Below are 12506 nucleotides of genomic sequence, written 5' to 3'. Positions count from 1 at the left end.
TGCATAAAACAAAGCAGACGTGCACACCTGAGCACATAAGGTAGCTCGCAAAGGGGATGTTTCGGTAGACAAGTTGGTGAAATGCAGTGGAAACCCCTGTGTGAAATGGAGATCCTGGAGGGTTACAGGTAAACCCACAGGAGAAGAAGGGAGGAGGAAAGCTATTCGCTCTCTGGCCATGGCGAACGGGAGCCCTACTTACTCTCTCAGCTGGAGAGCTGGTGGAGAAAGTCTCCCTTGAAGTCTTGTAACCACTAGCTTAGAGCTGACATGCACACTGCCTGTGTGGTCTGGAGACGCCCAGCCAGAACATTCCCGGAGCAGGACCTCTCTGGAGGGGCGCAGCCCCAAGGGCCGCCTGTCCAGAGCCCCCCTGGGCGTGAGCGCACATCCGGAAAACCGCAAACACAGATGGGAGTCGGCAGGCAGTGCCGGCAGGGTCAGACCCTCGAGTCTCCGTGTAAGAGGATCGGCAGACGTAACATGAAGTAAATTACTCTCAAAGTGATAAAAGGCAAAAGAAGGACTCAGAAAAGGGCAAAATATTGTTAAGGTGGGACTTTTGCAATATCAATACACAAATTAGATAACTTCTATAAATCAGGAAAAGGAAGAACACAGTAGAAAAATGGGCAAAATACGTAAAACAATTATGAGATCATGAAATGTAAATGGCAAATAATGGCTAAAGGATGTCCGACCTTGTAATTAGGGAAATAAAGGCCACAATTAGATGCTGTCTCCCATTCATCATATTGGTGGGGGAGAAGACTAGAATGTCAGATGAAACCAGATCTCAGTGAACGTGGTTATAGGACATATTTCTACTACTGGTAGTTGTGCAAATTGACATAGTTGCTTGTTTAAATTGGCAAGGGCAGAAAGTTACATTCCTAATGGGAGACTCAGCACTTCTCAAGTGGGGTTCGGCAGGAGGCTTAAGCCCTAGTTCTATGCATCCAGAATGAACTACGTGTTTACCACTTGCAGAGAAGTTGAGAAAACATCATGAAATAATTTTCTGTACAGCTGATTTCTTCCATAGCATTGTGGTTGAGAAAAGCCATGAACCGCCCCCCTCCCCATACACACACACACACACAGGCAGATATAGGTGCTCAAATCCCTAAGTTGTACATCTGAAACTAGTATGTCAATTATACCTTAATAAGATTTTTTTTAATGCGTGCAGTAGTACTACAGCAGTGTAGGTCATGTGAGCACTGCGGAACCCACTCATCTTTCCAAAGGAGAACAGACAGCGCTGATCCGCTCACAGTGCAGTGCAGCAGTGAACATAAAACTACAGCAGCCACAGGTGATGCCTAATGAATCCATAGCAATAATAAGCAAATTGAATTCATCTCAGCAGAATAAACAAAACCAATCAGTAAAGATAGAGAATATTTGGACCATACAATTAATGAATTTGACCTAATGAGTCTGTGCATGTAGAACACTGTATTCAGCAACTAAACACATTTTCCTTTCTAGCACACACTGGGTTCTAAAGCAAGATTGGGGGAATTAGTCTCCTGACCACAATGCAATTTAGTTGAAAAACGAAGAAAAATCTCCATTTGTTTGGAAACCAGTTCCAAATAATCCATTAGTCAAAGAAGAAATTCTGGGATAATTATATTTTGAACTGAGAGATAATGAAAATACTGCATTGCTAAACATGTGCAGTGCAGCTAAAGTAGTATTTGGAAGGAAATTTATAGCCTTAAGTTTATGTGTCTAATATGTTACAGAAAGGCAACATACGACATATATGCAGTACATCTTGTATATCTACTACTGAATGCCCCCTAAGCCCCCTGGGATTTCACAGACTCCACTAAGAGATGCTGAATTTCAGTTAGAGCCTAGTGAACAATGTCACTGTTTTCCTATTGACCTGCCTCCAGTTGCACCGTTGATCCTCTGTGCACTCTTCATACAAGCACAAAGACACATTCGAGAACACTCACTGCCACTCGGTAAGCGCTAACGACGGGAAAGGGCCCAAATGGCAGCCAGCAGGAGGGGGGCAGAACAATTGTCAATTCATCCAGAAGAATATTCTGCTCATTCAGTGAATGGCCCAGAGCTGGGTGTGCTGACATGGCCACATCTCACAGCCATGCTCAGCGGTCACTACCAAATCTCAATACTGGCCTGACCAGGGACTCCACAGTCCCACCCCTGGGCATCTACCTGAGAGCACTGAGCACAGGGCACGATGTTGCCTGCGTGGCAGTCCCCAGCTGGAAACAAATGCTGCATGAGCCACGCAACAGAGCAGCTAAAGCAACGAGAGAGCACCCGCACTCCACGCCACCACAGAACAGACCGCAGGCCCGAGGGAAAGCGGCTACACCTGGGGGCAGGAGGCTGTTGGCCGAATGGAACCTTCCAGGGTGATGGCAAATCTCTATGAATTGATCTGGGTGCTGCTCACGCTTGTGTACATATAGGTAACATGCACCAAGCCCTACAACTGAAACATGTATGTTTTATACATTTTATGTGTGCGTTACACCTCTGTTTTTCAAAGCTTTAAAATAAAAATCCTACTAGTTAAAAAAAGGTAAATGATGTCGATGAAATGAGCCAATTGCAGGAGGATGTTGTCCCGTTATTTATGGAAAGTTTAAAATCACGTAAAGCAACATTCCACATAGTTTGTGACCACATGGTATGTTAAAGCATAAAATCATGTAAGGAGGGGAAACCTAAGTACAGACTCTAGTCGGTGGTTATCATTTACGGTGCGAGACCTTGGGCTGAGCCGGAGACCATGGGCCTCCATCGCATCTGTTCAGTTTTATTTGTTCTGGTCAGTGGTACACAGACATATGTTAAACTTGCAGCAGTGTTTTTGTGAGGGTCTGTGATCACTCCTAATAAAGATTGTATTTCAGATCATTACCCTGCCCCCGTGCTCAGGATCCTACCGCGGCTCCCCAGTGCCCCATAGTTCACACTCTCTCCTGCCCAAGCACAGGGCCCTCCACCCGGGGCACCCTTCTCTCTGCTGCTTCCCCATTGACACTCAGAGCCACATGGCACCTTCCCCCGGCCAGTCCAGCCTTTTCTACATTCAGCTGTCCTCTGTCCCACATTTTCCCGTATCCCCCATGTGCCTTGAAGCCTCCCAGGGGCAGCATCTCTGGCTCGGCCCTGCTGTGTCTCCAGGGCCCGGGGCAGTGCCGTCTACAAGGTCTGCCAGCTACGGCCACCAGGGGGCAGCCACGGATCAGAAATTAACCAAGGCGAAGGGGGGTGGGGAGGCTGGGCCGGCCTGCGGCCCACCCAGGTCGCGCCTCTCCCATCCCGGGGACACCATAGACCCCTGCTATCCCTCCCGGGGGTTAACTCTGCAGCCTGACCCTGACAGATGTGGAAACCGGTCATGGAAAAGTTACAGGTTCCGAATGCCGCCCTCCCCCCACCATGGCCCAGTTGCACCCTCTCAGCCCCAAGCTATGGACGGAGAGTGGGCGGGGGTCCTGGTCTTGGGGTGGTGCCGGTGACCCGCACCGGCCAGGCCGTCAGGGCACCCCGGGGACCAGGCTGACCCTTCCAAACTCCCATGGGTCACTCAGTCCCTGCCTAAGCCCTTCAGCCCTCACAGTACACACGGGGAAACTGAGGCCCAAAGACAGGCCTGAGCAGTCCTCACGGCACCAGGACTGTGCAGGACCCCTATGCGCAGCGCTGCCCACCCAAGCCCCCCAGCTTCCCTCTGGGGGAGAGCAGGCAAGGAGCTCCTCACCCACTTCCTTCCAGCTCCTCATTCAGCAGATGGCGAACAGGGTCTGTCCCTGCCAGGCGCGTGCAGGAGTCCCAGTCCAAAGCTGAGTTCCACAGACCTGTTCCCCCTGCTGTGTGACCCTGAGCAGACTCCTCACCCTCTCTGGGCCTATTTCCATGTGCATGTGGGGCCTCTGCACGCCATTTTATTAGAAGACAGAGTCTCCTGAAGAAGGAAGTTCTAGGTTGTTGTCAGCTAAATGGGAACTACTAGCTTGCCCTCTCCAGGGGCCCTGGGGACTTAATGTAGAAGTGCAGAGACCCTGCTGCAACCAATACACTCCGTTGTTTTACTTTTTTTTTCTTTTTCTCTTAAGGTATCGCTCTTATGAAGGTTTCACAAGAAAAGCAATGTGGTTACTACATTTACCCTTATTATTGAGTCCCCCGCATACCCCACTGCAGTCACTGCCCATCAGTGTAGTAAGATGCCACAGAGTCACTACTTGTCTTCTCTGGGCTACACTGTCTTCCCCATGACCCCACACACACCATGTGCACCAATCATAACACCCCTCCATCCCCTTCTCCCTCCCTCCCCACCCTCCCTCCCCGACCCCTCCCCTTTGGTAACTGCTAGTCCCTTCATGGAGTCTCTGAGTCTGATGCTATTTTGTTTCTTCAGTTTTCCTTTGTTGTTATACTCCACAAATGAGGGAAATCATTTGGTATTTGTCTCTCTTTTCCTGGCTTATCTCACTGAGCATTATACCCTCTAGCTCCATCCATGTTGTTGCAAATGGTAGGATTTGTTTTTTATGGCTGAATAGTACTGCATTGTGTATATGTACCACATCTTTATCCATTCATCTACTGATGGACACTTAGGTTGCCTCCATATCTGGGCTATTGTAAATAGTGCTGTGATAAACATAGGGGTGCATATGTCTTTTTGAATCTGAGAAGTTGTATTCTTTGGGTAAATTCCAAGGAGTGAAATTCCTGGGTCAAATGGTATTTCTATTTTTAGTTTTTTGAGGAACCTCCATATTGCTTTCCACAATGGTTGAACTAGTTCACATTCCCACCAGCAGTGTAGCAGGGTTCCCCTTTCTCCACATCCTCGCCAGCATTTATTGTTTCTTGTCTTTTCTATGTTGGCCATCCTAACTGGTGTGAGGGGGTATCTCATTGTGGTCTTAATTTGCATTTCCCTGATGATTAGTGATGTGGAGCAGCTTTTCATGTGCCTGTTGGCCATCTGAATTTCTTTGGAGAAGTGTCTGTTCATATCCTCCACCCATTTTTTTTTTAATTAAACCAGATGTTTTACAACATATAATTTAAAATGATATACAACATTGATTTAAAATATAAATGTAAATAAAAGTGGAAAGATTGGAAGCATAATTAAAAACCAAAAGAAACAAAAATAAACTTGGTGAAAATTAAATTAGAATGATAGACAATAACTGACTTTGCTTAGCCAACAAAATATTAGCTAGTGGAGAAGATTTTTCTTTTTCTTTTTTTTTTTGAGAGGGCATCTCTCATATTTATTAATCAAATGATTGTTAACAACAATAAAATTCTGTATAGGGGACACAATGCACAATCATTAATCCACCCCAAGCCTAATTCTCAACAGTTTCCAATCTTCTGAAGCACAATGAACAAGTTCTTACACGGTGAACAAATTCTTACATAGTGAATAAGTTCTTACATGGTGAACAGTGCAAGGGCAGTCATCACAGAAACTTTCGGTTTTGATCACGCATCATGAACTATAAACAATCAGGTCAAATATGAATATTCGTTTGATTTTTATACTTGATTTATATGTGAATCCCACATTTCTCCCTTATTATTATTATTATTATGTTTAATAAAATGCTGAAGTGGTAGGTAGATGCAAGATAAAGGTAGAAAACATAGTTTAGTGCTGTAAGAGGGCAAATGTAGATGATGAGGTGTGTGCCTGTAGACTAAGTATTAACCCAAGCTAGACAAGGGCAACAAAACATCCACGGATGCAGAAGATTTCCCTCAAAACGGGGGTGGTGGTGAGGTTCTAAGTATCACCTCTGTTGATCCCCAATTTCTCACCTGATGGCCCCCCTGCGACTGTGCCTGTCTTAGGTTGTTCCTCCCTTGAGGAATCTTACCCGTCTCTGGCTAACCAGTCATCTTCCAGGGCCATACAGGGAAATGTAAAGTTGGTAAGTGAGAGAGAAGCAATATTGTTTGAAAAGGTTAGCTTTTTACTTCTTTGCAGATTTATGCCCTGTGGTTTCTATGCCCAGCATTTGTCTTGAGGTATCTTTACCACTTGGAAGAATTATGATACTCGGTAAATTTGATATGAGGCACGAATTCTATTTAAGGGTTGTAATTAGGAAGGAAGAAGAAAAGCTATAGAAGTAGCAGGCGGCAGAAAACATGGGAAGATTGATTATTTCTTTGACATACCTTCTTGTAGAGTAACTTCAGCATGTATAGGTTTTAAACTACTAATTAGATTGCACACACACATTAACATAATAGGAATACAGCTACATAACCAAAGCAGACCTACAATTACCAGCCATCTCCAGTGAAACCAAGAAAACCAGTTAGGCACCCTAGGCATTTGTGAAAACTTATCTATGATATGATGGATATTGTCTAACTGAATTTGAATAGTTTGAGAAAAATCAGATAAATTAAAACAACACATTCCTGGGAACTGTTCACATCCCATATGTTCTTTTAACAGTCGATAGGCTGTAGTTGCAAGATTTTGGAGCGCTGCAACTTGCACTTCTCCTAATTCTTGGTTGAGTTCCGACAGTGTAGATCCAGTCAATTTTGTTGTTTTACTGTATGCACAGGCCAGCTTAGATATCTCCTTCCTCATTCCCATGGCAAGTCCAGGAACCGGTGGGATGAATGCAGCTACAACTGCAACAGTGCCAGGATCTTTGTTGAAGTTTTTTGATGACCATCTTCTGGAATGACTCTTCCAGAGAATGTTAATGTTGGAAGTTCTTCTTCATATCGTATCTTAATTTGTTTTCTGGGTGGCCAAATTAGGCTTTGATCCTCTGTATAAACACAAACAAACCCTTTGCCCACCCTTTGATATGCCCTTTATATCATTGTGACCTCCACCCATTTTTTAATCTGGTTATTTGCTTTTTGTTTGTTGAGGTGCATGAGCTCTTTATATATTTTGGATGTCAACCCTTTATCGGATCAGTCATTTATGAATATATTCTCCCATACTGTAGGATGCCTTTTTGTTCTGCTGATGGTGTCCTGTGCTGTACAGAAGCTTTTTAGCTTGATGTAGTCCCACTTGTTCATCTTTGATTGTATTTTCCTTGCTGGAGGAGATGCGTTCAGAAAAAAGTTGTTCATGTTTATATTCAAGAGATGTTTGCCTCTGTTGTCTTCTACGAGTTTTATGGTTTCATGACTTACGTTCAGGTCTTTGATGCATTTTGAGTTTACTTTTGTGTATGAGGATAGACAATAATCCAGTTTCATTCTCTTGCATGTAGCTGTGCAGTTTTGCCAACACCAGTTGTTGAAGAGGCTGTCATTTCCCCATTGTATATCACACTGTTGTTTTCACCTGGGGTAAGATTCACCTAGCATATAGTTAACCATTTTAAAGTGAGCAATTCATCGGCATTTAGTGCATTCACAGTATTGTGCAACCACTACCTCTAATTCCAGAACATTCCATTCCCCAAAAGGAGACACTGTCCCCATGAGCAGTCACTTCCCCTCTCCCTCCCCCAGCCCCTGGCAACCACTGATCTGCTTTCTGTGTCTGTGTATTTGTTCTGGACGTTTCATATACATGGGACCACATAACACATGGCCTTTTGCATCTGGCTTCTCTCACTCAGCACAATGCCTTCAACATTCATCCACATTGTAGCATGTGTCAGAGCCTCACTCCTTTTTCATGGCTGAGTAATGTTCCACCGTGTGGATGGACCACATTTTCTTTCTCCATTCAGCCACTGATGGGCACATCAGTTGTTTCCCCCTGTGGGCCCTTGTGAACAGTGCTGTTAATGTGCATATGAAGACATACGTGTTTGGGTCCCTGCCTTTTGTTCTTTTGGGTTTGCTGGATCATATGGCAATTCCATGTTTAATTTTTGGAGGAATTTCAGTTATTGATAAAGCTAAGAGACTATGGCAACTGGCCAGACTGGGAACGCCGTGCCCAGTAATTTCTGGCAAGTTGTTCCAGATGACCACTTTCCTTTGCACTGACCTGCCCTCTGCTCCACCCTGACTGACAGCAGCCCTCCTCGCAGCCCCAGTGCCAGCTTCCCCACCCCACCAAACTTCAGAGCAGCATCTATACTCTGCTTTCTGGCCTCATCCTCTAGACATTTTTAATGCTCCAGATGGTCTGTGTATTGAAAGCGCTGCCCAATTTTTTATTTTATTGTAGTGACTACATTCACTTTGGGATTGAGATATAACACGTGGCCAAATACTCAGATCTTAAGTGTGTATCCTGATGCATTTTTACCTCTGTGTATGTTCCGATCAGCACGTAACACCACCCCGTCTCCCCAGCAGGCTCCCTCGTGCTGCCTGCCCCAGGAAACCACAATCTTGTTGGGAACACCCTGGGTTTGCTGCTCCTGTTCTTGACCTTCAGATAAACAGTCACACATAGTGTGTGCTGTTTTAGATCTGCCAATTTTTGCCCAGCATCATGCCTTTAAGGCTCACCCAGGCCCTCCACCTTTCTTCTTGGCTGTATACTATTCCAAGGTCACACTGCGAAGCACTTTGTTTGCTGAGTTCTCCTGCTGACAGGTGTTGGGGCCCAGAGCTATTGGGAAAAAAGCCGCTCCAAGCTTGTGTGCCCAGGTGTTGTGACTGCTGCGTGCTTTCATCTTTCAAGGGTGAATACCCAGCACGGGGTGTCTGGGTCACAGCAGACACCCCCAGTCTTCCATTTTAGCAGCCACAATAGTGAAAGCTCTGTGTGCCCCACATCCTCAGCAGCACTTGGTGTGAGTAGGCTTGTCTATTTCCACCCTGCTGGCAGGCCCCGCTCGTTCTGACCCCACTGTGATCCAGACCCCGCGCCCACCACAGGGCTCCCCGACAATGAATCCAGTGGGGTGCTGGGCACACCCACCTTCTTGAGCCGCCGCCTCTACCCTTGGCTTCTGGGCCCCCATCTCCCTCTGTTTCCCTCCCGCTGCCCCATCTCCATCCCCCCAGCCGGCCCTATTTTGTGCGCTGATCTAGAAACAGGGATGTCTCCAGGCCTCTTTGCCCCCCAGTCCGTGGCCACAGAGCTCCGGGGTCCCCAGCAGTATGTGGTGTCTTCCCTGAGGCCCTGCTGCTTCTCCTCGTGCTGGGGGTCTCTGCTGCCTCGGAGAGCATTGGCCCGGCTACTCCACAGCACAAAGGGGAAACCGAGGATTACCTTCCCCTACCCGATGACACTCTGCTCTTTCTACCCCCACATCTCACCTTCCCTCCTGCCCCTACGCAGCATAAGCCGCTGTGAATGAGCCCAGCTCCTGACAGGCCCCACCAGGAGCTGGGCACCTGCCCCTTCATCCGACTCACCAAGGCGACACTTCTAAGCCACTTGGTGCTTGGCTTGTGGCGTTTGGATCACTTCCCAGCACTGGACCCTCACCAGGCCCAGGTGAGCCACTGTCCAGCCTGGCTCTTTTGAACTCATCAGCCTCTCCCTCCACCCTTATCCAGGCATTCATTCATTCATTCATCCATGTATTCATTCATTCATTCATTCACTCAGACGCAGGGAGGCAAGTGAACCAAACAAAACTCTGCCCCTGGGAGCAGTGAGGTGGGGGGCAGCAGGGCATGAGGGGACTGAATGGGGACAGGGAGGCCCCAGCCCGGGTGTGGGGTGTGAAGGCATCCCAGCCCAGCCAGGCAGGGACAGCAAGATCTGGAGGCCGCGCAGGTCGGGGTGAGGAGCTACCCTGGAGGCCGATGGGAGAGCGGAGAGCCCCAGGCAGGAGGGAGTGGGGGGCGGGGGCTGTGTGTGATGGAGAAAGGGGTTGGATTTTGAGGTGCAGCCAGAGAGGCCTGCGGACAGTGGGCCTGTGGGGTTGGGTGGTGGCTGCGAGCTGCGAGGGCAGTGTGCAGGGGCCCCCCGTGCCCTCTGGGCAGCAAACATCCGACCAGGGGATTCAGTTCCTCAAAAACGCCACACGAACGTGCGCACACACACGGCTGCACCACGCACAAGGCACACAGAGATACACAGACACATGGCCCTTGGCACACATGTAAAACACAACTGCAGACACACCGAGGCACACAAACCCCACAGAAAAATATACAACCCATGCCTGCAGCACACAGTCACACAGGAGACATACAACACTCATAGAGACAGCAGACACCTGCCTGCTGTCAGGCCTAGCCTGGGGAGGGGCAAACTTTTCTGCCCCTGCTGCTTCTCTCCTGCAGGCCCTTCTCACCTCCCTCTAGGGCCAGGCCAGGCTCAAATGTCACTGAGTCAGTCAAATGTCCCTCTCTGCCCCTCAGCCCTGGCCAGTCCTGAACACACATCAGGATGCATGTCCTCTGTCCCCTACACAGGGCCTCCTAGGGCACAGGGCAGTGGAGGAAACGGGAGGCAACATCGAATGAGCAAAGGGGTCTTGGTCCCCTAAACACCTCTTCCCCGGGAGCTGCCGCACCCTCCCTCCCTCAAAGCAGGGCTCCCTACTCCCTGACCCCACATCCCAGCTCAGTCTCACCCCTTGATGGAGCCAGACACAGACACCCCAGCTTGGAGGGGTCAGGGATGAGCCAGAGGAAGGGCCAGGCCAACCAATGGTGGAGTTGGGAGCTACCAGGGAGATCAGGGAGGGCTGCCTGGAGAAGGGGGCGTTAGAGCTGGGTTTTGTAGGATGAGCTGGAGCTTGATGGGGGTGAGGGGAGGGGTGTCCTAGTCACAGAAACACACCCAGAAACTTCCATTAATACAGTCTTGGTTGCACCTCCATCAGGAGGTACCATGGGGCTGTTTGCTTTTGTTTTAATTGTGGTAAAATATGCATAATATGAAATTCACCACCTTAACCGTTTGTAAGTGTCCAGTTCAGTGGCACTAAATGCACTCAGGTTATTGTGGAACCATCCCCACCGTCCGTCTCCAGAACTTGTTCGTCTTGCAAAACTGAAACTCTGTCCCCAGGAAACACTAACTCCCCAGCCCCCTTTCCCAGGCCCCACCCCCCACTACTTCCTGTCTCTATGGACGTGACAATGCTAAGTACCTCACATGAATGCAGCCTTGCAGTATCTGTCCTTTTGTGTCTGACTTCTGTTCGTAATTTTCTGAAGATTTGTCCATGTTGTGGCAGCTGTCAGAATTTCCTTCCCTTTTAAGACTGTATAATATTCCATCACTTGTATACACACACACACACACACACACACACACACACACACATTTTGTTTATCCATATCTGAAACAGTTCTATTTTCAGTTTTTTGAGGAACTGCCATACTGTTTGCTTTTAAACTGAACGTGTTCCTCTGTCACCCCATCTAAGACCCAACAGGCCTCCTGCCCCCACCTCTACCTGACAAGTGGGGATCCCTCAGAGCTGAGACCTTCCATTGTTTCATTCATTCCTCAGATCTACTCTGAGAGGCAGTGCTGCTCTGAAGCCCATTTCACAGAAAAAACTTAGGTCACAGAACAGAAGTGCCGTGCCCATGGTCACCCAGCAGGGACTGCCTTGTCCCAGCTCCCAAGACCACAGGCTGGGAGCCCCTCTGAAGCCTGGAATGTTCCCGGTCCCACCCGTGCTTGGACAGTGAGAGCATTTCCCTTCCCACCCCTGGCTCTGTTCCCTTCCAAGGGAGACAGGTTGCACCTGGCACCAGTTCCCAGAAGGCCCTGGGGCAGCGGAGCCTGGCCGCGTGAGCGGGTGTGTGTGGAGGCATGTGGTCGTATTGCAGTCCCCACTCTTTGGGAAGGGAGGGGCCGCAGGTTCCAGACCCAAACTGCCGCAGCAGTGCTGGGATCAGCCAGACCTGAATGCAACCGGGGTTGGCTGCTTGCCAGCTGGGTAACCGAGGGCATCTGAGCCTCAGTCCATCTTTTAGGAAATGGGCTCACAAGGGCCCTTGCCTCAGAGGGAGGCTTCTGTGTGGGGACTTGCAGGCCCCGGCAGAGGCAGCACCCACCCAGCTCCAGCAACTGGTCTTCCTATGAAGCACTGACTGTGTGCAGCAGGGGAGCTGATCCCACACACAGCTGGGGAAAGCAGAACACAGCCCAAAGATTCACCATCTAAAACTTTTTAAAACACCCATAAACCATCCCCGAGAAACCGCTACACATTTTTCTATCATTTTATTCTTTTGAGGTGAAATCACATAACATAAAATGAACCATTTTAACGTGAACAATTCAGTGGCATGCATGCATTCCCAAGGTTGTGCGACCACCACGAATATCTAATTCTGGAACACTGCCATCATCCTGAAAAGAAACCCGTCCCCATGAGCCCTCACCCCACCACCCACTCCCCCAGCTCCTGGCGGCCACCAGCCTGTATCTGTCTGTGGATCTGCCCGTCCCGGGCACTTCATATACATAGAATTGTACAATATGTGCCCTTCTGTGCCTGGCTTCTCTCAGTGTGATGTTTTCAAGGTCCACCCACACTGGAGCGTGTGTCAGGGCCCCACTCCTTTTCATGGCTGAGTCATATTCCACAGTGTGGGTGGCCCACATTGTG

At 48.6% G+C, this 12506-nt stretch overlaps 1 protein-coding gene across 1 annotated transcript in view; it reads left to right on the top strand.

Moving 5' to 3' along the window:
* The window catches only part of FAM32A (family with sequence similarity 32 member A), a 126607-nt gene that overhangs the window by 50165 nt on the left and 63936 nt on the right, over positions 1-12506 (top strand). The gene's annotated exons all lie outside the window — the stretch shown is intronic.

Source organism: Manis pentadactyla, chromosome 12 (genome assembly GCF_030020395.1).
Source record: "Manis pentadactyla isolate mManPen7 chromosome 12, mManPen7.hap1, whole genome shotgun sequence".
NCBI classification, from domain to species: domain Eukaryota; kingdom Metazoa; phylum Chordata; class Mammalia; order Pholidota; family Manidae; genus Manis; species Manis pentadactyla.
The sequence above is the reverse complement of the archived record's forward strand: the minus strand, read 5'-3'. Positions and strand labels throughout refer to the sequence as shown.